This window comes from Eupeodes corollae, chromosome 1 (genome assembly GCF_945859685.1).
Source record: "Eupeodes corollae chromosome 1, idEupCoro1.1, whole genome shotgun sequence".
NCBI lineage: Eukaryota > Metazoa > Arthropoda > Insecta > Diptera > Syrphidae > Eupeodes > Eupeodes corollae.
Window position 1 is genome coordinate 165,538,378 of NC_079147.1, and position 27,245 is coordinate 165,565,622.

The 27,245-nt window shown below is 36.1% G+C and overlaps 1 protein-coding gene across 1 annotated transcript in view; it reads right to left on the reverse strand.

Moving 5' to 3' along the window:
• Positions 1–21,826, reverse strand: part of LOC129953238 (uncharacterized) — a 99,605-nt gene extending 77,779 nt beyond the window's left edge. The window contains exon 1 of the mRNA XM_056066196.1: positions 20,782–21,826. The gene's annotated coding sequence lies outside the window, so the exon portion shown is untranslated. The remainder of the gene's footprint in view (positions 1–20,781) is intronic.
• Between the last annotated feature and the right edge of the window lie 5,419 nt (positions 21,827–27,245).

Here is a 27,245-nt window from a genome sequence, read left to right on the forward strand (position 1 = left end):
GCCAAAATGTATGAAATGCCTTTGAAAAGTCAAGTGTAATAATCTTATTTTTTCCTCAAAACGATGTAAGTTCAATTGAACGATAGAGGGTGAGGAGGATTCGACTTTTTTAGGAACAACCTGGACAAATGATGTTTTCCACTCACTCGAAGAGATATGAGTAGAATAGGACAGATGGAAAAGCTTACGCAGTGGTTTTGCCAGCGTTGAAGAACACCTCTTCAGAATAAATGTGGGGATAATATCCAGGCCAGCGCGTTTGTAAATGTCAAGATCTTTTAGTACTCTAGTAACTTAACGGGTGCGAAAGAAGATTTGGCCCATAGAATTGTTCAATGTTCACGCTTTCAAATACATGTCACTCCTTGGTATCATCGAATTGACAGCAAACTGTGCTCTAAGCAAATTGGTTTCATCAATGAATCTTACAAAAGAAGTGTCATTGGAAACAAACGTAGGAACCAACTTGTTTTATTCCAATCCAATTTTGGATAATTCTTTTGAAAATCATTTCTTAACATCTTAAGGGAGTAGTTACTGCACCAACATTAGGCTCGAATACCCTCAATATTTGGAAATCTGTAAAAAGTGTTTGAGCGTATTCAGTTGAAACGGAGTGTATGTTTGTACATAACTACATATATAAACTAAGTTACCTAAGCAAGTCACATTCGAGCAGTCATCCGATTCGCACGAATCACCTATAATTCAATTCAGTGCCTGCTGTCATCCAAGCTATAACATCATTAACATACATAATACACTATATACACCACACAAGTTCTAAGAGATTGAATAATAAACTAGTCATTTTGTTATTCGATTAATAAAATATTTACTTTTTTATAAAACGAACGTAAATATGTACATAAATATACCTACTACACATATGTATAGTAAAGTTAAATAAAAATACAAATAAAAGCTTAAACTTGTGCGAATTTTTAAGACTTGACGCACGACAAACCGCGTGCCAAAGACTTGCTACCTAGTATATGAAAAAATTAATTATATAAAATCGTCACAAATATTACAAGTGTTACGGCTAAGCTTAGTATACTTTAGTTGTGTAATAGGTACACTTGTTTTAAAATATACACAAGTTTTAACGCATATGGTAGATTTAACGGTTTTTAGTATCTTAGTCGGTATGTACTGTGTTTACACTTTTTGGTAAAAGAAAGTTTCGAATAAAAACAAAACAAAACAAAAATAAATCAAAAGATTTTGTTTATTTATAACTCAACTAGCTGACCCGGTCATGCGTTGATGTGGATATTTGTTGACCAAACGTATACCGTTGAGGTGGATTCAAATTACGCAGGAAAATAATAGGTTAACCAATCTTTAATCAAAGATTATACGACGGCATTAATTTCGTCAATTTCAATATTTTTGGCTACCAAAATAGCTCAATGACGGATCTAGTTATGATTCAAGTAATTACTCTTTTATATCCCGAAAAATACTCTGAGTCAATTAGTTTTTTCCTGAGGACCAGTGCAGAAATTGTCTGCACTTCCGTATTTGGTTTTATTATATTCACTATAATATGAATTTAATTTCAGTCTAAGTAACACTTGGCTGACTATGCTAAGACCAAAAGTGAAAAAAGCAAAATTCACTGCATTTCATTTACTACAAAATAAATTTTATAATTAAATTGCAGCTTATAGGAAACGTTTGGAAGTTTCACATAGCGACACTAATTGAATACTTACCCCATTCAGTTAACAGATGTCGTCATCTGTTAGAATCGTTTGGAGCTAACAGATGATTGTGACTTGTCAAATAACGGACAACTGGAGAGGAATTTGTGTTTTGCCAGCCGTTGCCAAAATAGTAGCAAAAGTTATACTAGAACGCATTAGAGAACACCTTGAGGCTACACTCGATGCCGAACAAGCAGAATTCCACGTTGGATCCTCCTGTATTGATCATATCAACACCCTGCGGATCATTATTGAACAGTGTGTTGAATATCGATCACCACTATACGCACTAGTATTAAAGCAGCATATGATGGATCCAAGTGTCACGTTTTGCACGATGGTATAGGTTGTCAGATGATTTTGACATCCGTAGCGGAGTCAGACAGGGCTGTATTCTGTTGCCAATATTGTTTTTGTTGGTGATAAGCTATATAAATACTACGCTCAGCTCTGTCAGGTAGCGGAAGGATCCAATGGACTTTATTTAAAGCACTTGGATTACGTGGACGATGTTTGCTTACACTCTCATAGGATCATGGATCTCCATCAAATTACAACAAGTGTGGAGAGAGAAGCAGAAGTTGTGGGGCTGAAAATTAATTCTGGCAAAACAAAAATGATCAGCCTCGGAACCCGACCATCCTCTCAAATAAATATTTTCTCGCAACCGGTGGAAAAAGTGGAGAGCTTTCAATACCTTGGAAGCATCGTTTCTATCGAAGGCGGAACCCAACAAGACACCATCTGCTGAATGCTGTCAAAAATTTAGAAGAATAACTCTATCTATCAGCTTAAGAACAAAATGACGCACAAATGTCGAATCTGTGCTTCTTTGTAGGTGCAGCACTTGGAAGGTTAGTTCAGCCATAACAAGAAAGCTGCAAACCTTCGTGAATAGATGTCTTCGTAACGTCCTAAGGATTTTTTGGCCAGACCGTATATCAAATGATGTCCTTCATAGAAGGAGAGGTCAGGAACCTATAGAATCTGTAATACGAAGACGTAAGTGGCAATGGATTGGACAACCTCTTCGAAAAGTTAACGACGCATTGCAGGCCAAACAATGCAGTGGAATCCGCTCACACAAGAAGGAAGAAGAGCTGGACGACCGAGAAGCACATGACGCGGGACAGTCGAAGCGGAATCACCGTCACTAGGCAAGAGTTGGAGGGAGCTGAAACACATCTCCGGAAACCGTACACGATGGCGCGTAGGCGTAGTGGAGACCCTGTGCTCCTTAAGGGGTTCCCAACCGACTTAACAGGTCTGAGGACCTAAGTAAGTAAGTAAGTAAATACCAGATAAATAAGTTACAGTAAAATAATATTGCGATCATAAATGTAACCTATCCTATCTTTCAAGTTCGATCAAACTGCACATGGTGTACAAATTTGATTAAAACAATTCAATAGTTTAGGAGTAAAACCGATAAAATCCATCACAAGTTGAGCCTCTTGCTTTTGGCAGACCATTTTAAAAAATTTCTAAACCCAATTCATGGAGGAAACAACTTTCATTTTCAAATCGGGGTATTTATAATGAAGTTTTAGATACAGATATAACCAACGAAAAAGTAGATGCAGCAATGAAAAAAATTAAGGATGGAAAGCGGCAGGCTCCAATGGGATACCTACGGAGGTGTATGATTCCTCAAGAATTAAGGGAATCAATCATTTTTCCGATCCACAAAAAAGGAAGCTGGTCTAAAATGTCGAACTATCGAGAAATATCTTTTTTTAAATTCGTGTTATAAAATATTTACAGCTGTTCTGCAAAAACGGCTCAATAAATGGCTTGAAGAAAATAAGCTGTTGAAAGAATCTCAGGCAGGCTTTAGATCCGGTTACTCAACAATCGATCATATCTTTGTTCTGAAAAGCATTGCGGATTCATTTATAAGAAGAAGTTTTTCGTGGATTTTAAGCTACTCTTTGTACGAACACTTCGAATGCAGATTGATTATGTGCTCAAAATCATGAATATGGATAATTACCGGTTACCGAAGACAGTGGCACTTCAAACTATTCGAGAGAGGTCGGGATGATATGCAGAATGGATGAAACTTGCTAGGGAGATTGACATGGACCTTAATATAGATAACTTTGATTTCAATCAATGGAAAGAATCACTGTACCATCTAATTGCAAAAGTAGATGATATGTTATAGTGCAAATGCCTTAATGAAGCAAGTGGGTCTCTGCACAGAGCAATTTACACTCAACTCAATCACAATTTGGAGGCGAAAAACTATTTCCAGGATGAATACAGCGTAGAAGCGATTTCGATTATGGTAAAGCTGCATGGAGAACTCGTACCTCTTAACTTTATACCACATAGGAAGGATTTACCAATATTATGCTCCTTATGTAATATACAAGTGAGATAAGATGTATTTCACTTCATGGGTAAATGTCCAATTCTCAAAGACATGGGGAAAAATGTTCTTGGAACGGGTTTTTTGAACGAAAATGTAATTGTATCATTGTTGAACGAAGTCGACGACATTAAAAAACTGTGTATGTACTGCAAACTGGCTCTAAATTATAGGGGGAGAATTGTTCATGAAAGTTTCTGAATATTTATATTATTTTTTATTTATATATTATTTTATTTAATAGTAAACTATTTAACAAAAAACAATTTTAAATCATGTAACTTATTTGTTCATTTATAAATTATATTTCAAACAAATTATTTTTCAATTAATTTTTTGTATTTTTGTAAATAATTTAAATTATTTAAGACGAGCAATACAAATCTATTTAATTTACAATCTAATCTAATTTAGGAGTTCATCGAGGACAATCAACGTGAAACATAATTTAAGATAATAATAACAAACAAAATGAAGTTTTAAAATAATTCTAATTCATTTTCTAAGGTAACGTATTTTCTGGGCTTTTCTAAAGTCACTTTAGCTTAAAAAAAAAAAGAAAAAACAATCTTTGATAACGAGTGAAGAAGCTTTCTCTTCATGTAGATACTTATATTATATATGTACTACGTTTTTACTTCTGAAAAAAGTACAATAATTAAAGATCGATAAAATGTCATTGTTACTTTTAGGGAAACCCTTATATCTGTCCAATCGATAAAATCATTACTTCCTTTTTAATAAATAAATAAATAAAACAACTACACACCTATCTACTTAAGCTTCTTGTAATCTAATAACCATCCGCGTCAAACCGTAATGGATATGCATTTCCTTTCCGTTCGTTACACGAGGAAGTAGGAAAGAAAAAATAAAAACTAACAACAAGTTACGCCTCGCTGCTGCTATAGAGCTATCGACGAACACAAATTGGCACTTTCCATTCCTTCATTCATTGTCGCTTCGTCGGTCGGTCGTCGCGTCGTCATGTAGCCGTTTGGTAGTCCCATAACAAAAATCACTTCCCATCATAAAACTTTTCGTCAGCCATCTTTTTGCACTAACAATAAAAAACAAAACAACGCCACCTGTGTATAACGGTGGTGTGGTGGAGGCAAAGCTCTAATTTTTTATAGATCTTGCTATCTTTACATAATTTAGCGATTAGTAGTTTTATTTGCTTATAAAATTAGATGGTAATTTTCGAAGGTATGTGAGGAAGTTTTGTTTTAAAACAAATTTCTAATTCAATTTATGATTTTTTACTTACTTTTTATTTTTAAAATTCGGAAGACACATGTAGTAAGAAAGTTCACTTTTTTTTAATTATGTACTATAACCAAAACCAAACATTTATCAATATGGCTGCTTTTCTAAACATCATTCTGACAGATTTGGTTTGTTTCTTTCTATTTCTTGTATTAGTTCATTGTTTTCCCACTGGGGGAAACCTGAATCCTATATAGCTAGGTTAGGTAAGTAGACAATGGCGGATTCTCTTAAGAATTTGTTAAAGTTAGAATCACAGAATGGCTCCTTTAAATTTTGGAAATTTGATATGACATATGACATCTGTACAATTACTCTTATAAAAGCAGTTAATGGAATAGACCAGTCAACAGTTTTGAATTCCAATTAATAGGTCCGTTCAAGTATATTTGCTTTGCTTATTTTCACGGACTGTCACTTTATAGACTCGGTTTTTGGAACCCCATAATAAATTGATAAATATTTAGCAAACTGCTAACGAGTAAGCCCTTAACAGTAAGTTGTTTACAATTTTGGACCAATGGATCACCCAGGAGGTCCTACAAGTAATAAAGTTTATACAGTTAAGTTGTACCCGTGTTTTGTTGGAAAATCTATCTAGTATAGTAGGAATTTACACGAATAATAAAACCAATATCCGCAGTATGAATACTACCGATAAAAGTTAAAGTAGAATCTCACTACGGATGGGTTTTTGACATTTATACGAGTCTCGAATGGATCTTATGTGATTCCGTTTTCAAATGTTGGTATTATTGATATTGCATTTGTGTCTCGATGGCTGTGTTCGTTGAGTAATTGTCCATTTGGAATCATGTGTTTTTCATTGGAAAACAAATTAATCTATAACTGCTGATATTATTTAGTTTTTTTTTTTTAATGAAAATGGACTAACTGGGCTTATTTTGCAAGAGAAAACAATAGAAAAGAGAATTAAGTTTTGCTTTGTTTCCACCAAAGGTTTATCTCAATTTTGATTAAATAAATCTTTTCGGTGTTTCCACATGACAAGAAAATTCAAAAATGATTAAGTTTGACAGCACTTTCTAAAATGCAAATGGTGTCTCGTATTTCCTTATGAAGTGGAAGTGAGAAAGTTTGATTCGTGTTAAACAATGAAGCACAGAATAGTTCAGCATCAAATAAGAATAGGCTATCTACTACATGTCTAATTTTTTTTAATTTGATTAAAACAAAACTATATTTTTTGTGCACAAACATGCAAATAAACAGACCATAATGCATTATCTGTAAAACCAACTCCTCCACACAAGTTTTTCTTTGACTCGACTCCAATCCCCGACCGGAATCGAGTTAAATCAAGCTCATTTCAACTCCATTCAGGTATCTAAAGAATTGAGGCGAGCTTCAAACTTGCGTCAACACTACATGTTAATGTAGTTGTCTACGAACAAACCTCCTTCTTAAAGTTTTTATTTTATGTCAAATGCCTTCTTATTCTATTTATGACGTCAAAACTTCCGGTTCTTCTTTGACTTGATAGTGTGTTCAGAATTTATCTTTTCATTTTGGTCTGACATATCCTTAGCAGGTCAAGTGTTTTTGCCGTCAGGCCCATTGTTTGTAGCCCGTAATTAGGGATCGATAGGATAGCATAGTCGAAGATGAAGGGTTGTTAGTTGCGGTTTCAAAAGTAAACGTAATTAAAACACATTCAAAATATTTGTTTTCATGTTATTTCATTTTTGATTGTTGCAAGCATTGATTCTCTTGAGGCAGGTGTGTTATTACCCTCAGGCGTTTTTAGAAAGATGCAAATAAGTGCAAAAGAGAAAGTAGGTGAAATAGAAATACTTTAAAAAGTCTCAACCCGCAGAGTTCTGGGTTCAGAATTGTTTTGGATGGTTTCATTTATTTTTCTTGCCTTTCTTTGTTTCTAGGTGTTGCTTTATTATTGTTTCCAGTGTTTCCGAGTAAACAAGTAATATGCCACTGGTCAATTTCAAGTGGAGTAAAGACCTTAGAACCGAATTATTTTAAATGAAGAAATGGTTGAGAGAGTCTAGGTTGATAGGTTAAGCTTTGCATTCCAAACTACCCGTTGAAACAAAGTGGCAACCAACTTATCACCTGGCAATATTGCGTCTTTGAAATTGTATTTTTTTAATGTCGTTTTCAATAAACGACAAAAGCAGATTAAAAGTTTTTTCATTCATCCTTATGTAATTTAAAACGATGGTTTATCATTCGATTTTAGTGCTTTTGTCAAAAAAGTGAAGGAGCCGAAGTCAGACCTATTTTCTCTTAATCCGATTCCCTTTTTTCTTTTACTTGGACATTTTAAAAGCATCCTCACTAAGGTCTTAAGGCTCAACTATAATAGACTTAACTAACCTTAAGCCAGCTTAAGGGAACGAACCAATACGCAGCCTTATATGTCACTAACCATAATAGACGTTCTGCTCAGTTTCGTCAAATTTCGCTAAATGGCTCGAGCTAAAGGAAATGTTTTTCTTAATTTACATGAATCCATTATGTTTACTTTTTGTTTTGACGATAACTTCTGATAACCTTTCGTTCGTTTTTGACATTAGCTTACTTTCGGTTAAGTCCATTTTGGTTGGGCCATTACACATTTAACAACATTTGTTCATCCGATGAGATGAGAACAAATGTAAGAGAAGTGTCAAAAACACGCAACCAAAACACATCTGGGTGTAATAATGCGAGATTGACGGGATGAGTGTTCGACCAATTTTTGACACAGATTGGGAGGTATCTGAGTCATAACTTGACAAATGTAGTTTTTTAAGTGCTCAAGAGCTAAAGGTTTATCTGCATAAAGACGGTTTTTACCATAGCCTCACAAAAGAAGTCCAGCGGTGTCAAATCGTAGTATCTTGGTGTCTAATTTATATTGACATGACTAGAAATTTCGCGGCCAGGAAATGTCTTTGCAATAAAGCTATATTTGCTCTATTTGTGTGGAATGTACACCGTCTTGTTGAAACCACAAGTCGTATTATTCAACAGGAGGCAAAAAAAGTCGGTTGTCATATGACCATTACGCTCCGAATTATCCAATCACACCTCCGGACCAAAAAGCGCACTAAGCAGTGACTTTTTGTGGATGTAATAGCCTCTCTTCAGTTACTTGAGAATTCTTAGAACCCCAAAAACGGCCATTTTATTTATTAACTTAACATACTCATCGAGTGAACATTTTGTTCAAGCACCCATTCCACCTTAATGCACATACCTAGGACTGAAAGCTGTTCGTTCTCCTCGATGCAAGTACCACTCATGGATAGTGGCCTTTGGAGGAAGGTTACGCTTTTATGACAGTAGACAGACGGTTTTTGATTCCCCATTGGTCAATGCTGTCAAGATCAGAATTTAATGATCATACGCTGCCGTTGGTAGTCCACAGATATAAGGATGAAAATCTAAAAACGTATAATGAGAAGCTGAGGGCACTGTCATCAGCGAAACAATTAAGTTTCAGACAAAAGATCATTTATAAAAATAAGGAAAAGTGTCGGAGACAAAACGGACCCCTTGGGCACACCAGCGTTTATTTTGTGGATATCCGATTTGAACCCGTCCAATACTACTTAAATTGAACGTTTCGCAAGGTAATTTCAAACCTAACGAAGAAAGGATTCTTCAATATCTAATTTGAATGAAATTCCCAACTTTGTGAGCTTATAGCTAAGTGCATTATACGAGTCGCTAGATCAAAAGGCAGTTTTGAAGTCTACAAACAATTGATCCACGCTTGGAAGGCTTCAACAATCGACGAAAGTTTAAAAATCTGGTCAGTTTCCAAGCCGGCTTAAAGATTTTTTCTCTGCTCCCATTGCTCAAGTCGCTCCACAAGTGTACCACAGAATATTTTAGGAATGGCTCCATTGTTGTCAGCAATGTGAATTAAAAATTAGAATCCAAGACTTCCAAGTTAAAAAAAACAAGCGATAGAATATTAGGATTTATGTTATTTCAAAACATAATATGGATATGATCAATACATTTAAAAGCTTTCATTTTAAAACACTCTTTTTTAATAAACATAATGAAACCTGAGTTAAAAATTACCTAAAGTTAATAGTTGCATTACTTCTTTTTGACCAACTCAGTAGCAGGAACAGAGTCTAACATTTCTTCCTTGCTTCATCATGTTAAACACGGTGTACGGATGATGGTTGCATGTGCTACAAATGTTTTCACAAAATCGATCAGATTGCGCTTCAAAACAAAATTAAAACATATATGGAGGTATCTAGGCGCTCACTAGCAGTGAGTAACCCTAGACGGACAGTTGTTGCGAATTTTATTTCCCATAAGTATTATACCGGTGTTAATAACTTTGTGCTACTGATCCATTAAGTATAAACTTACTTAAAATTATTGCTTCCTTCTGCGCAAAATATTAGATGTCCTCATTACAACTTCCTCAGTTATTATGATCGACAATAGGTATACTGACTTTGTTATATAAAAGGTGATTTTGAAATTAATAAACAACAAATGGAAAACATTAACAAACTTTGCAACAAAATACGAACGTTGCAATCGCACGTGTTATGCCTATTTCAATTTTGGTTTTTGTTAAAGGTTTTATTTTTATATTTATGATGGCAACTTTTACAGTCTATATGACGAATTGGTCGGAAGTGTACTTCGCGCCATTGTGGAACAACGTTTCAGCAATAATCTAGCATATAAAAGGTTTATTACTCATTTACTTAGGGTAATAATTTTTTAAAAAAATAAACCATAGGTCAATTGCACTTGAGTTGAGTGATGTTGCAATTCCAGATTAAGTATATAAACAAAATTGAAATTATCAAGAAAAACACCTTTTACTTTAATTGATTTTTGTTTTCGTTTTTGTTTATTGTTTTCTTTTTTGATTTTTTTTGTGTAAACAATATCTACCTCCCAAACTTGTGGAATTAAATGGAAGCCAGCTCCTCTGTCGATTTGCGAATGATTTTGCGTAGTCTAGAGCTGATAAAAGCCGACCTTAAAAGAAGAAGACGCACCTTGTTTATTTATAAATGTATTTAATTTTTCTTGGCACATTTCTCAGAAATTTTTTAATGCGAGATTTCATAACAATACTTGATTAATTTTTGTATTATTATTATTGTTTTATCGTTTCATTTGTTGTGTAAAATATTTTGTATACTGCGGTGCAAATTTAAAAACCACCTTTTTGGTATATGAACTGGCAGTTTGAGTTCTATTGCCAGTTATATAGCTATCATTAGTTTTTAGGCATGTCCAGGCGACTTGAAAGTTAGTCAAGTTTCTTGCATCTGATTAGCAGCTGCCAAAAAATGCCTTCCAGTTGAGGCAATTTTATTGAAAAGTTGACAAGAAAGTTAGTCAAGAAAAATCTCCCTAATTATCAATTCAAAATGTTGATCACAACCCGTGTTTTTTTGGCATTCTATAAAGGTATAGTGTAGGAGAAAATTCGCAAGAAAACCCATCCGCAATAGCCAGATTTTTATATTTAAAAATTCGTGCAACTGAAAGTTTTGTGAAAACCAAAAGTTAAAATTAAATTCAACAAAAAAACAAACTTAAACTAATAAAATGGACAATTTTCAAGAAGAAATGGTAAAAATACATCTGAAAATTGAGATTGTCTAAAAAAACAATTGCAGCTTTGACAAACAATTTGAAATAAAATAAAAACTTTAAGAAGGGGGTTTGTTCGTAAACAACTACATTAACATGTAGTGTTAAAGCGAGTTTGAAGCTCGCCTCAATTCTTTAGATACCTGAAACGAGTTGAAATGAGCTTGATTCGACTCGATTCCGGTCGGGGATTGGAGTCGAGTCCAAATTTGTGAAAAAAACCTGTGTGGAGGAGTTGGTTTTACAGATAATGCATTTTGATCTGTTTATTTACATGTTTGTGCACAAAAAATATAGTTTTGTTTATATCAACTTTCAAACAAAAAATTGAACATGAAATAGGTAGCATATTCTTATATGTTTCTGAACTATTCTGTTCTTAATTGTTTAACACGAATCAAACTATCTCACTTTTAGAGTCTCCTGCCCAGTTAAATATAGCGGTAAAACCCTTCCTTCGTGGTGGAATGAAGAACTGTCGAGTCTTAGGAAAATGACGAGGACAATTTTCAATATCTGCCACAAACATAAGTTATACCAACCGTATAAAGACTCTCTTAAAATTTACAAACAAGCCCTGTCATCAGCCAAAAGATAAGGCTGGAGAGTACTGTCAATCAATCGAAGACATAAAGGACTCCGCAAGGCTCAGCAAAGTTTTATCGAAGGAACATTGTAATCCTTCATTTCTAAGAAAGCCTGATGGAACCTAGACAGCCTCTCCAGCCGAATCTCTTAAGCTACTGATGAAGACGCACTTTCCGGGTTGCGAGAGTGATAACCCCGAATCGCTTAAAACCACAGAGCTAAACGTAGCTCATATGGAGCAAGTCAATTCCGTTATAACCAGAGAAAATGTTTTGTGGGCCATCAATACTTTTTCTCCATATAAATCCCCAGGCATGGATGGCATACTGCCAGTTATGCTTCAAACGTTGCATGATGTGACAGCTCCATGGCTGAAACAAATTTTCAAAGGATGTCTCCTTCTCAAGCATGTGCCCATGTCGTGGAGACAGGTCAAAGTAGTTTTTATCCCGAAAGTGGGTAGGCGAGGTCACGAATCCGCGAAGGATTTCAGGCCAATAAGCTTAACATCTTTTGTGCTTAAAAATTTGGAGCGCATTCTTGATTGCCATATTAGAGAAATCCTAGTTGGACGACCTCTCGAAAGCTCTCAGCATGCTTATCTTAAGGGCAAATCTACGGAGACTGCTCTCCATGAGGTAGAGCGTACTGTAGAACAAACAATCTATTACAAAGAATTTACTCTTGCCACCTTCCTAGACATAGAAGGTGCTTTTAACAACGTCCTTACAGAATCCATAGAAGAATCGCTCGTTAAGTTCGGTGTAGAAGACTTCATTCGAGAATGGATTATTTCCATGCTCAGTGGTAGGAAGAGTCGAGCCACTCTAGGCAATACAATCACAAAACACGTGAGTCGGGGAACACTCCAGGGTGGTGTCCTTTCGCCTCTTCTATGGCTTCAGGTCATGGATACAATTATTATTAAATTAGAGAGATTTGGAGTGAAGGCGGTAGCCTACGCGGATGATTTGGTGCTATTGGTGTCAGGAAAGTACACCTCTGTGATTAGTGAAATCACGGAGTCAGCTTTGAAGAAAGTTAGCAACTGGGCCACTAGTTGTGGTCTAGGAGTTAACCAAAGTAAAAGTGAACTGTTGCTCTTTACCACCAAAACTAAAGTACCGCCTTTCACGCTACCTCTACTCAACGGTCAAATCCTATCATTGTCTTCCAGTGCAAAATATTTGGAAGTTATACTCGACCCTAAACTAAACGGGAAACTAAATATTGAAGTACGGGTTAGGAAGGCCTGTGTTGCCTTCTACGCCTGCAGCAAAACTTTCGGCAAAAAGTGGGGACTTCAGTCGAAGATGATTTTATGGACGTACACAGCCGTAGTACGCCCAATCTTAACATATGGTTCGATTGTGTGGTGGCCTGCTCTTAGCTAAGCCCATAATATTAATAAGCTAAAGAAGGTTCAGAGAGCAGAACGTGGGCACCACAGGGGCCATGCGTACTTGCCCAACGGACGCCTTAAACGTTATTTTGGATCTTCTACCAATCGATCTTTTTATTAAATACATAGTTTCCTGCAGCGCTATTAGGCTGAAGGAATCAAATAGCTGGTTGTCAAAACCTTATGGTCACAGCAACACAACGAAATTGATTCCCTCAGATATTATCTCGGTAGACACTGACTACTGCACTCCTACTTTGAACCTTAGTAAGGGTTTTAAGGTTATTTTCCCATCCAGAGAAGATTGGGAGGATGACATCGTGTCGATAGGTTTCGACACAACCATCTTTACTGACGGCTCAAAGATGGAGTGTGGAGTTGGTTCGGGGATCTTTTCTAAGTCCCTAAATGTAGCCAAATCCTTTAGGCTTCCTGACTTTGCTAGCGTTTTTCAGGCTGAACTGCTGGCAATAAGGGAGGCTTGTAAGATACTTAAACAAAACCCAAACCAAAACCGCAATGCGGCTATCTTTACAGACAGTCAGGCAGCTGTCAAAGCCATTAGCTCGGCCATATCCTCATTTAAATTGGTCCAGCAATGTCGCGATGAGCTTGCGAGCCTGAATATTAACCTCGGTGTCATCCTGATCTGGGTTCCGGGCCATAGTGTTATCGTGGATAATGAACGGGCTGACGAGCTAGCCACGCAAGGATCGGCCCTCCATAGCTCACTTGAGGAAATGGTTAACATTTCTCTTGGTGCTATGAAGGGTAAAATCTTTTCTATCTACCAAACTGAATCAAACCGAAGGTGGAGCAATTTACCCAACTGCATTCTATCTAGGAAGATATGGCCCATGGCCCACCTATAACAAAACCCGTACAAACGATCTTCTATACAGGCCAAGGCAAGACATAGCCAGGATTGTTGCGGTTTGTACCGGACATTAGTTTGTACCGGAGTTCATGCAGAGAAGTTGCGTATCTCTTACAACACCTTTTGCCGTAGCTGTAGTGACCAAAGAGAAAGTGAAACCATAATCAAATTTTCTCTGCAAACGTCCTGCTTTGGCAAACACCAGAATGAAATGCTTTGGAAAAGCATTCCTTCAAGAACTCGATGAGCTATCTGAGACAAAGATTAGAGACCTAATCTTTTTTTCGCAATGCGACAAAATTGCTCTAACATAATCGCTATGAAGCTTCTCTATCAATCTATCCCTTTCAATCAAAGGTCAAACGAGTTTTTGGTATCAAAACGGCGCACTACAGTGCTAATTGGATCTCAGGCTAGGTTGCCTTGAGATCGCCATTTCTACCTACCTATCTCACTTGCACTTCATAAAAAACATCGCAACACCATTTTTTAGAAAGTGCTGTCAAACTTAATCATTTTTAAATCTTCTTGTCCTGTGGAAACACCAAAAAGATTTATTATATCTAAGCTGAGATAAACCTTTGGTGGAAACATAGCAAAACTTAATTATCTTTTCTGTTGTTTTCTCTTGCAAAATAAGCCCAGTTAGTCCATTTTCATTACCAAAACTAAATAATATCAACAGTAACCTATAGATTATGATTTCAAATGCACAACTGCTCAACGAACACAGCCATCGAGAAACAAATGCATTATCAATCGTACCAACATTTAAGAACGAAATCACATAGGATCCATTCGAGACTCGTATAAATGTCAAAAACCCATCCGTAGTAAGATTCTACTCTAACTTTTATCGGTAGTATTCATACTGCGGATATTGTTTTTATTATTCGTGTAAATTCCTACCATACTAGATAAGATAGGTTTTCCAAAAAAAACACGGGTTATTTTATTTTTAAATTCAATATACAAATTCTAGATCTCCTTTCTGGTTCTTGAGATATAAGATTTTCTGACGAAAAGCGATACAACGTACGTACACACGTACGTACATACATACATACATATGTACATCTCTCTAAAACTATTTTATTTAGATTCAAGGGACCTTGAAACGTCGAAAAATGTCAACATTTTCAATTCAACAAATCGGACCAATTACAATAACTTCCTATGTGAAGTTAATAATTCAATTATTTTGCCAAAAATAAACTACACTATGTACCACATATAAAACACCTAAATACAGGCAATTACAGGCGCTCCTGTATCCGTTCTACATCTACAAATTTCATAAGTTTTTCACATGCCTACTCTTTCGTGGTAATAATGATTCAAAAACAACGAGTCTTAAGAGGTGAAGACTACCGAATTGCGCAGTAAAATATCTTTGTATTAAAGAAAAGATCCATACGCCGCCACCGCGCCGGCCGTTTCTCCAAGCAAAAAATCACAATCCACTCGTTTTAAACCGCAACTCAAATAAATTTATTCGAATTTTTTTATTCAGATTTATTATCTATCCTAGATTTGTATACACAACACATATTTCTGTACCTACTTAGATATTATTTATTTAAATCTACCTATTTTCTACCTACCTACATACCTATCTTCTGTGTATCTACTGAACTAACTATTTTAATTTGCAGATTTCCCCACCACCGTCATAGTCATCATAATCGTTAAACGTATGATAGTCCACAATACAGCGAACTGTGTGTAACATTCCAATTCTTAACTTTATCTAGCTTAGCTAGGAATGGAGGTATACATGATACCTACTTCTTTACAGACCTATCAAGTTAAAGCTGCTATGGCTATGGTTTATTTTTACAATACTATTAATACAGAACTTAGCTTAGAATCAGTGTTAGTTGCGCGCGTACAAAACAAAAATAAACTGTTATACATCAATTATAATAATAATTCTCTAGTTCTTGTTTTTTTGTATTGTTTTAGACCAAGTTATAAGCAAAGATGTCAATAAAGATTCCATTCTTTCGCCATTCTCTACCTTGTGCATAATTGTTGGCTACACCAACTTTATGGAAGTCAAAGTCAGCCAACTGCACTCGATTGAAGAATGCTATATTTTTGTATTAATTACACCACATATTCTGTAGTGTTGTGGTCAGTGGCCAAAACGATTTTAAAGCTCTGTTATCAGGGCCGGAATTGATTCAAATTCTATTTCATTTTTATTTGTTACTTAAAAACAGAATAATTGATAGTTTAAGACCTCAATCAAACGAACAGGAAAAGAGTGTGGAAAAGTATGGTAAAGAATTCCGTATTCACGAAGTACGGCAAAGGAACGAATCTCTGTACTTGACAATACGACCGAAATAGAACTGGAGTACACTGATTAGAATTCCTGGAGGCATCAAAATTTCGGTTGAATTATTTGAGGGGATGAACCTGTGTATTCCGCTAGAGCATAATTCTAGCATTTATTTGGTGGTTTCAAACTTGAACCTTTTAAATACTGCTTAAATAGTTGAAAAGGTAATTTCTGACCCAATGAAATAGGGATTCATCAATACAGAATGCACACATTTTCGAACAGATACAAATTCTTTTAAATACTTAACCTGTTTTCTCAAAACCGGTGTAAAGATTTGTTATAAGATTCGGTTGGATGACCCATAAGAACAAGTAGAACTTTGTTACGAATGCAATACTGCTGGGCATTTAAAAGCCTTCATAAGATCTTCAAAATAATTATTAAATTTAAACATAAGTAGCGTTTTCGTCAACGATTGATATTTGAAGGAGGAAGAAGATTTGCAGGTCTGGGAATGTGGTGCTGTTTTCTGTCTACTAGACATCTAGAAAGAGACCTGAAGCGTAGATTATGTGCCAGAGTTAAGCGCATTTTCGGAACAATAGTGGAGATGTCTTTAAGTACCCTATCTACTTTACGAGTGTGAAACAAGATTGGTGCTATAAAATAATTTAAGCTTCACAGCGGAAGTGTTTTAACAACAATTAATACAAATTTTAAAGGTATCAGATAGAGATTTCGATAAGAATTTGCCTAAACGTTGAATAACTATTGTATCAGTTCTAATTCGAAACAAGTTGTACCATCATCGACCCACACCCCTCTATAGAGTTCACTCCGCTCATATAGCTGGACATTTCGGGCCCCCATCATTCTCTTTTCTTGATTTTCTTTTGTAGGCATGAAGTCGTAACAACGTCCAATACAGCGGTAGCAAGAACCCCCCCCCCCCCTTCGCAAGCATGCCAAGCTGGACACCCTCACCTTCCTGCTGCCAGGATTAGCCTATAGCCCCTGTAGCTAGGGGTTGTAATCAATTTTTGTAGCCTTTATCAGCAAAAGTAGCTTCTAACCAATCCCATACCTTTTTCGAATTTTTTGTAGCCTTGACATGAACGAAATTTATTGACTCGATTAATAAAATTAATTTCGCTTTCATAATTTTCTTTGTTCTGTTGTCCCTGAAAATTCTGAACTGCGAACTTCCAATCTTCGAAATTTTCAAGACTTTACACATTTTAATTGCTGAATTCAATTCCACGAACAAATTATTTTCTTTTCTTATGTCTAATATTTTATAGACCAGGATCCGAGGTCCGTAACCTATTGGAAAGCTATCTAAAGAAAACAGTTTGTTCCAGATTGTAAACAACGTATTTAATTGTAGATTGTCTAATAAGAATAATAAGAAAATTGTATTTCAAAAATCATATAAGCAATAAATTTTAATAAAATTTGGCACTTAAAAAAATAAATCATATAATCATAAAGTTCAGCTTTTAGTTGAATGAAAAACATGATCATAAGTTGACTTGACGGAATTGCAAGGAAGACTTTTCTTGAATTAATGGCTGCGTTCAATATCAGACAGATAGGATATCCGGATACCGTTTTGTTAGTGTTTTACGTTTAAAATAACAGCTGATCAAAAACAGCTGAGGTGTCAAAAAAGGTATCCTTTGGATTCTGGGGTATGTAGGTATCTGACAGATCAGCTGATTCAACACATGAACATTTATTTCAGCTTTTTATATTTGTTGGTAAACAAAAAGATACAAAATGTTAGTTGAAGTTGTATTTGAGGATATTCTTTACATAATAGACGATGAAGAAGCTATTTGCCTTCGAATTTTAGAAGGTAATTATGATCTATTTTTTTAAATTTCAAAATTGACTTATTTTGCTCTCGTTTTGTAGATCACTAATAGAAAGTTGCCTTTACCTCCAATAGAAAGTTGCTTTTATTTTTTGACAGCTATCTCAATACAGCTATCCAACTCGTTCAACAGGGTATCTAAAAATCCACCTATCCAAGATATCCTATCCAACATGAGATTGAACGCAGCTAATTTCTAATCAACATTCCAACAAAGTTGTCTTGATTGAGGCAACTTTGTGGCAGCTGGGCAATCAGATACTAGAAACTTGCATAACATCAAGTCCTTTATTTGAATCAACCTTCTTAGTGACATACGTTCGGCCATTTTGTTTTGGTGACATCTGTCAAATATTTTGTTTTTTATTTTTAGTTGTTTATGCCAAACCATCATGGCAAGTACCACGATTGAACAGCACGTTTAAATGATAAAACGCAAACCTTGCGCGCATTGCTCCCATCTTACGGTAGACGTGGTGGCATGGCCCTCACAGTCTACTCTTTAACGTTTGTTGGCCAAACTTTAGACCAACGGTTCAGTAAACAATCAGCCAACATCCGTACGTTCAAGGAACGCAAGATCGACCGAAAACATCGCCGTGGTCCGTGAAAGTGTACAGCAGAACCCGAGGCAGTCTACTCTTCGCCGTGCACAAGAACTCGGCCTTTCGCAGACTTCGACTTGCGAATATTGCGCCGGGACTTAGGCCTACACCCGTACAAGATCCAACTGACTCAGGAGCTCAAAGTTCATGCCCACAGACAACGCCGTTTGTTCGCTGACTGGGCTTCGAATCGTTTGGTAGAGGACCCCAATTTGGCCGAAAAATCATCTTGAGGATTAATGAACAAACAAAATTGCCGTATAATTCCATCCTTACAAAGTTACCGTTTGGTGTGGATTTTGTGCCGACGGCGGCGTAATTGGTCCGTTAGGTTAGGTTAGGTTATAGTGGCTGTCCAATGGCCCAATGGCCCATTGTGATACCACATGAATCTTGAGGCTTCCTCCTAAGCTCAATGGAACCAGCTTGAGTCCCTTACGAAACGTGAGAGGCTGATTATACCGATATGATTTGATCGTTAAAGTAGAATTCTCCTAGTTAGTTCTTGCGTTTTCGAGCTAGAGCAGGGCATGTGCAGAGAAGATGAAGAACCGTTTCTTCATCTTCCTCGTCCATACAGCTTCTGCAAAAGTCATTTGAGAATACGCCTAGTCTCGTGGCATGCTTTCCTATTAGACAGTGTCTGGTTATGACACCTATTATCGAGCTTATATGCGATCTGCTTAGAGAGAGCAAGCACCTTGAACGTTTTAAATCCAGTGTTGGCCAGATGTTTTTTGTTACTTGACACGTGGTGATGTTGTTCCACTTGGTGCCTGCCCTCCTCACAGCCAGCGTCTTGCATTAGCAGCAGTTTACAAATAGCGATTGGTATGCCAGTACTTGCCAAACGTGGTAGCATGGGCTGTACTGTACAACAGCGAACAACGCTACATAACGATGAAAACTAACTTCTTATTGCCCAAATTGGACCAGCAGGACGGCGCTACGTGCCACAAAGCAAACGCCACGACATCTACATACACCCAACATCTACCCGCTCTTATTGAAAAACCTTATATTAGAATTAAAATCACAAATTCGATAATTTATTTTTATTATAATACTAGCACTATTTCTAAGCTTTATCATGCCGACAATTCAATTCAGGCAACATGGGGGACTTCGTTTGCAGTCAACTTCATTCTGTGAACGTACATTTTGAACAAGGAAACTAGTTAGTTTTTTAAGTGTTATGATTTCCAAATTCAGAACTTTACTTCGCAAACCTCTACTTTAAGTTCATAGTATAAAAAGTACCAACAAAATAATTGTCTACAAAATACACCTCAGGAAGACTACAAGTCCATCACGATTTGTATTTTGTATTGCAGAAAAATATTAGTTATTTCTTTTCCAAATTTACAAGAAATCTTTTTACAGAAAGCAATAAATGAAATTGTGGAAAAAATAAATAAATCATAGAGTAAGAAAGTTCAGCTTTTAGTTGAATGAAGAAACATGATCAATTGTCATTTTGACATAAGTTGACTTGAATTGATATGTAGGGAGATTTTTCTTGACTTACTTTCAAGTCAACTTTCCAATAAAGTTGCCTTAATTGGAAGGCAATTTTTTGACAGCTGGCCAATAAGATACTAGAAACTTGCCTTACTTTCAATACCCTTATGTAGTGTTAACCTGCCCAATTACAGCGCTGTCAAATACCAACGTATACCAGAAATTCTGTGGATTCGTATTTTGAAATCGCAGCTGATGTATTACAAGTAAAACAGTAACAAACTGGGTACCCTCTATCGGTCTTAGATTTATTTCAGCCATTATCAGCCTATTGCACAAGAGTTCTAAGTTGCAACAAAACATTAGGTATTAACCGAGGCGCTAAACAAACTTACTCCTGCCCTATTAAAGTTAAACAAACATGAACATCAACAACGGTTGAAAGCAAGTTATTTATTTGGTTATATACCTACATACAAATGTATGTATGTATGTACATCCCCATGCATGGTCAAAAAGGCACCTGTTGCCTAGCCTAAAGAATTTAGTGCAGACATGATTACATATGCACACCATGCATTTCAACTGTCATGGCAAAAGAAAACTTTAATATTTTTGCCACTATTGTGGCTGTTTGCAGATACCTACTTATTTGTAAAATATAAACAAAATAGTAAAAGAAATAAATAAAATAATAAATCTTGCAATTAAACTTACCTTAGTTTGATATCAAAATTGGTACATAATCCAAAAATAAGGTCCTAATTCCCAGTATTTCAATGGAATTCGATGGAGTTGATTGAATGTTTTATAGTTTTTCAATATTTCTGCTAAATCACAGAATAATTTAAAAATATTAACTAGATGCCAAATAACAAAACTAACAATAAACAACAACAACAAAATACAAGGTAGACGACGACGACGCAACACCATCAACACAAGACAAAAGGAGGAGCAGCACAACACAGCACAGCAGAGGCAGCCCAGCACCAACAACAGAAATTCTTTTAGGAAAAAGCTGTTGCTTCTACAAGCCAGCAGCTACAACAGCTACAACAGCAGCAGCGGATGTAGGTATGTAATGTAGATAGGTAGTAGAGTTGGAGTTGGTTTTGTTGGTGATCACGAGAAGGGTTCGCGGCGGTACGTTTATTATTTTTTCTTAGTTGTTGTTGGTATTTCTTGAATGTGGTATGTTTAGAAAGCAACCGGTTTTCGAAAATTATTTTGCTTTTGCTTCCAAAGCCATATAAACACAAAACTATGAACGTAAGCGTGAACTGTTTTTCTTTTTGGTATCGTATTGAATCAAATTCCAATGAATCCGTCGTTTTTTTTTCAGCAGCACTTTTCCCACAGATTTAATGTTGTTTAAAAATAAAAAACAAAAAACTATTTTTTGACTTGGAAAATATGACACAAACAAAAAGGAAGGAAATTCAATTCAAACGACCATTTTGTGAAAATCAACAAAGTGAATTAGAAAGAAGAACACAAAATAAATAATTACAGTTGGTTTAACACACAAAACGGTAGAGACGAACGCGAACGATAACTATTATACTCGAAGGTAAAACTTTTAATCGTAATTATTATTGCAATTTAAATGAAATATACATATACACAAAATTAAGGTGCACAATCCAAAGAATAAAAAAGATTTTATGTGAAGGAATGCGCTGAGAAATGTTTTATTTTTTCCCTTCCACCGATTCCAAGTCCACCTACCGATTGCAAGTCTGATGAATGACTGGCGATGGAGTACGGTGATGGAAAACACGAACCGAACAGGCAGGCGAAGCGAAGTGGCGAAGGCGATTCCGATTGGTATTGGTTTGGTAATGGTTTGACTCGAATGGGCATGTAGCTGGAGCAGTGGAGCTCGGGTGGGCAAGGTGCTCATGCTAGCTGTTGGGCTTGGGGCTTATGATGCATTTTGTTGAAACTCAAAAGTGCCCATTCAATTTTGATTCAAATCTCACTTCGTTCCAATCGAAATTCTTGGAATCTACGAATCGGAATTTTGGAAGTGAAATTCCAGCTCTTCAAGATCCAAGCAGGGGCAGCGACAGCGAGCAGGTAGGTATGTTTTGTGGTTGAATTTAGATTGGCTTTACATACATTATATACAATATTGTATATAAACATATTTCATGAGTAAACATACCTACCTGTAGATTATGTGAACGTGATATATTTTGATTTTACACCTACTCGGGTGTGTGTAGGTGGTAACAGAGAACTTGCTAGAGAGAGAGAATGCAACTAGATCTAGATAGTTTATCTAGAAAGGTAAGTACCTTCGTAAGGTATTGACAAGTGTTCGGATTATTTTATTTTTGTATTTTAAGGTTTTGGTGTTCTTTGATTCTAATAAGGGTAGTATTCGAATAATGGCATTTCCGATTTTTTGACGCCTATTGTGAGTAACTTTTAAAATAATACGGCCCGGTTATAGCAAACAGTAATATTTTTATTTTACAATTTTTTAACAGGGATGGAATCGGCAAATGTGATTGTTAATATATGATAATCAAAATGTTCGAATTTGATCAACATAAGGTCATAGTCAAATTGATACCTAAAAAGCTGTCACAACGAAAATGTGATAGCCATTTTGTGATAGCCATCTTGTGACCGACAAGGCCGAAAGGGATAGATTGATAGAAAAGCTTCATAGCGATTATGTTAGAGCCATTTTGTCGCATTGAGAAAAAAGATTAGGTCTCTAATCTTTTTCTCAGATAGCTCCTCAAGTTCTTGAAAGAATGCTTTTCCAAAGCATTTCATTCTGGTGTTTGCCAAAGCAGGACATTTGCAGAGGAAATGGATTATGGTTTCACTTTCTCTTTGGTCACTACAGTTACGGCAAAAGGTGTTGTAAGAGATACCCAATTTCTCTGCATGAACTCCTATAGGCTAATGTCCGGTACAAACCGATAAAAATTTTGGCTATGTCTTGCCTTGGCCTGTATAGAAGATCGTTTGTACGGGTTTTATTATAGGCTGGCCATATCTTCCTAGATATAATGCAGTTGGGTAAATTGCTCCACCTTCGGTTTGATTCAGTTTGGTAGATAGAAAAGATTTTACCCTTCATAGCACCGAGAGGAATGTTAACCATTTCCGCAAGTGAGCTATGAAGGGCCAATCCTTGCCTGGCTACCTCGTCAGCCCGTTCATTTCCCACGATACCATACTATGGCTCGGAACCCAGATCAGGGTAACACCGAGGTTAATATTCAGGTTCGCAAGCTCATCGCGACATTGCTGGACCAATTTAGATGAGGATATGGCCGAGTTAATGGCTTTGGCAGCTGCCTTACTGTCTGTCTGTAAAGATAGCCGCATTTCGGTTTTGGTTTGGGTTTTGTTTAAGTATTTTACATGCCTCCCTTATTGCCAGCAGTTCAGCCTGAAAAACGCTAGCAAAGTCAGGAAGCCTAAAGAATTTGGCTACATTTAGGGACTCAGAAAAGATCCCAGAACCAACTCCGCACTCCATCTTTGAGCCGTCAGTAAAGATGGTTGTGTCGAAACCTATCGACACAATGTCATCCTCCCAATCTTCTCTCGATGGGAAAATAACCTTAAAACCCATACTAAGGTTCAAAGTAGGAGTGCAGTAGTCAGTGTCTACCGAGATAATATCTGAGGGAATCAATTTTGTAGTGTTGCTGTGACCATAAAGTTTTGACAACCAGCTATTGGATTCCTTCAGCCTAATAGCTGAAGATCCAAGATAACGTTTAAGGCGTCCGTTTGGCAAGTACGCATGGCCCCTGTGGTGCCCACGCAAGCTGTTCTCTGAACCTTCTTTAGCTTATTAATATTATAGGCTTAGCTAAGAGCAGGCCACCACACAATCGAACCATATGTTAAGATAGGGCGTACTACGGCTGTATACGTCCATAAAATCATCTTCGACTGAAGTCCCCACTTTTTGCCGAAAGTTTTGCTGCAGGCGTAGAAGGCAACACAGGCCTTCTTAACCCGTACTTCAATATTTAGTTTCCTGTTTAGTTTAGGGTCGAGTATAACTCCCAAATACTTTGCACTGGAAGACAATGATAGGATTTGACCATTGAGTCGAGGTAGCGTGAAGGGCGGTACTTTAGTTTTGGTGGTAAAGAGCAACAGTTTAGTTTTACTTTGGGCAACTCCTAGTCCACAACTCGTGGCCCAGTTGCTAACTTTCTTCAAAGCTGACTCCGTGATTTCACTAATCACAGAGGTGTACTTTTCTGACATCAATAGCACCAAATCATCCGCGTAGGCTACCGCCTTCACTCCACATCTCTCTAATTTAACGAGAATTGTATCCATGGCCAGAAGCCATAGAAGGGGCGAAAGGACACCACCCTGGAGTGTTCCCCTACTCACGTGTTTTGTTGCGATTGTATTGCGTAGAATGGCTCGAATCTTCCTACCACTGAGCATGGAAATAATCCATTCTGGAATGAAGTCTTTTACACCGAACTTAACGAGTGATTCCTCTATGGATTCGGTAAGGACGTTGTTAAAAGCACCTTCTATGTCTAGGAATGTGGCAAGAGTAAGTTCTTTATAATGGATTGTTTGTTCTACAGTACGCACTACCTCATGGAGGGCAGTTTTCGTAGATTTGCCCGTTTTTTGACGACCGAGAGGTCGTTCAACTAGGATTTCTCTAATATGGTAATCAAGAATCCAAGGTTTTAAGCACAAAATATGTTAAGCTTATTGGTCTGAAATCCTTCGCGGATTCGTGACCTCGCCTACCCACTTTCGGGATAAAAACTACTTTGACCTGTCTCCACGACATGGGCACATGTTTGAGAAGGAGACATCCTTTGAAAAATTGTTCCAGCCATGGAGCTGCCACATCATGCAACTTTTGAAGCATAACTGGCAATATGCCATCCATGCCTGGAGATTTATATGGAGAAAAAGTATTGATGGCCCACAAAATATTTTCTATGGTTATAACGGAACTGACTTGCTCCACATGAGCTATGTACGTTGATAATTTTATTTAAATGTTTTATAAAATTAATTTTAAGCTTTCACTATAGCAACAATGAATTGTGACAATTCTAATATGAAATTGTTTAATCGAATTAAATTGTATGTTTAAATTTTGAAATCATACGAAAAGATTCGAATTTTTGAAAGGAAACAAAAATTACACTAAAAATCGAGTGTTTAAAAAGTGTTTCTTAAAAGTTTAGTTTTGTATTTGGATTCTGGAAGCCATTGCTTTTCTACACAAAATGGTATTTTCATCTTGCATCATCGTCGTGAATCATACCCAAGGTCCTTCTTCTCTTTTAACATTGCACATTTTCCTATAAAATGCTTTATATCTTCTCTTACCGACATATTGCACATTAAGCAAATAAACGCCAGATCCTCACGAAGTTCAGCCGTACTAAATTGCCTCTCAATTTGAAAACCACAGATATAATAATCTTCCCGTTGGAAGTTATTGGCTGAGTTCAATCTCGTGTTGGATAGGTTATCTTGAATAGGTGGATTTTTAGATACCTTCTTGAACGAGTTGAATAGCTGTATTGAGATAGCTGTCAAAAAATAAAAACCACTTTCAGCTGTTCACAAAAAGCAAAGAATCATTTAAGCTTCGAAGTCAAAATTGTTGTAAGATAAAATATTTCATGGATAATTCAACTGATTCGTCGGACGATGGTGAGTTGATAAGTACGTAACAATTTAATACATAGGAGATAAGCTTAATCTGTAATCTATGTTAAATATCCTCTTAGCTCAATTGGAATTCTACACGATTAATAATTTAGCAAATTAGTCATCAACAAAACGAGAACAAAATAAGTCCATTTTAAAGTTTAAAAAAAAACAGATCATCATTACCTTCTAAAATTCGGGGGCAAATAGCTTCTTCATCGTCTATTATGTACAGAATATCCTCAAATACAAGTTCAACTGACATTTTGTATCTTTTTGTTAACCACCAAATACAAAAATCTGAAATCAATTTTCGAGTTTCTAAAATTCAATCATGTGTTAAATTAGCTGTTATGTCAGATACCTACATACCCCAGAAATTCTTGAAAACCTTTGGATTCCTTTTTTGACATCTCAGCTGTTTTTGATCAACTGTTATTTTACACGTAAGACACTAACAAGATACCCTATCTGTCTGAGATTGAACGCAGCCATTGTAATCGGTCCGATCTGTCAAATTGAAAATTTTGACATTTCTTTACGTTTTAAGGTGCCTAGAGTCTAAATAAACCATTTTTAGAGAGATGTATCTGAGTACGTGTATATGTACGTTCGGGAAACTTTTCTCGGCATCAGTATCTTAAGAACCATTGGATTTATCGACTTCAAATAAAATGTGTCAAACAGATAATAATACAGAAAGATGCAGAAAAGACTCAAAAAAACTGGAAAATTTTGCTTAACTCGAAATATCTCGCCAACCAAAAACGCTAGCGAATTGAATTAAATTTTATATTATATATTGCGACGTGATACCAAACTGATATTATTTTGGAAACAAAAATAATTAGGTAACGGTTTTATTTTATAATTCAAAAAAATGTTTCACCTCGAATATTTTACGAACCAAAAATTATTTTATTTCCAAAATAATTTTACGCAAAGAAAATAACCGGCTTTTGAATTTTTGAGAAAAAACATTACTAAAAGTTGTTAAAAATTGATTTTCGACTCAAACATCTTACATATTTTTTTTAACAAAACTCGAAAACCTACAAAAACAACAAAAATGTGATAAAAAAAAGTTTTCGGCTCAAGTATTAGGAGAACAAATTTATCAAGGTGAGTTATTGAAATCGATCTTGAACTTTAAATAATTTCTTTCACAAAGATTATGTTCAAGAAGGCTCTATGAACTATAGAAGTTGCTTGTGCGATACATTCGAGTCTACATTTTTCATCAGTTTTAGCGATGAGATTATACAGGGATACTTGATTTCCTTTCCATTGCAGACTTGAACGTTAAGAATAAAATCCATTCCACAATAATATTGCTAACTCTTTCAACTTTTCGAAACAGACTTTTTCGAAATCACTTTATGTAATCTTTTATCACCCATATCAACAAATCTTGAAAAAAATCGATGTCCATTTAAAAAAAAAAAAACATGATAAACGTCATCTTTATTACTGTGCGGCTGACTGCAAAATGCCAA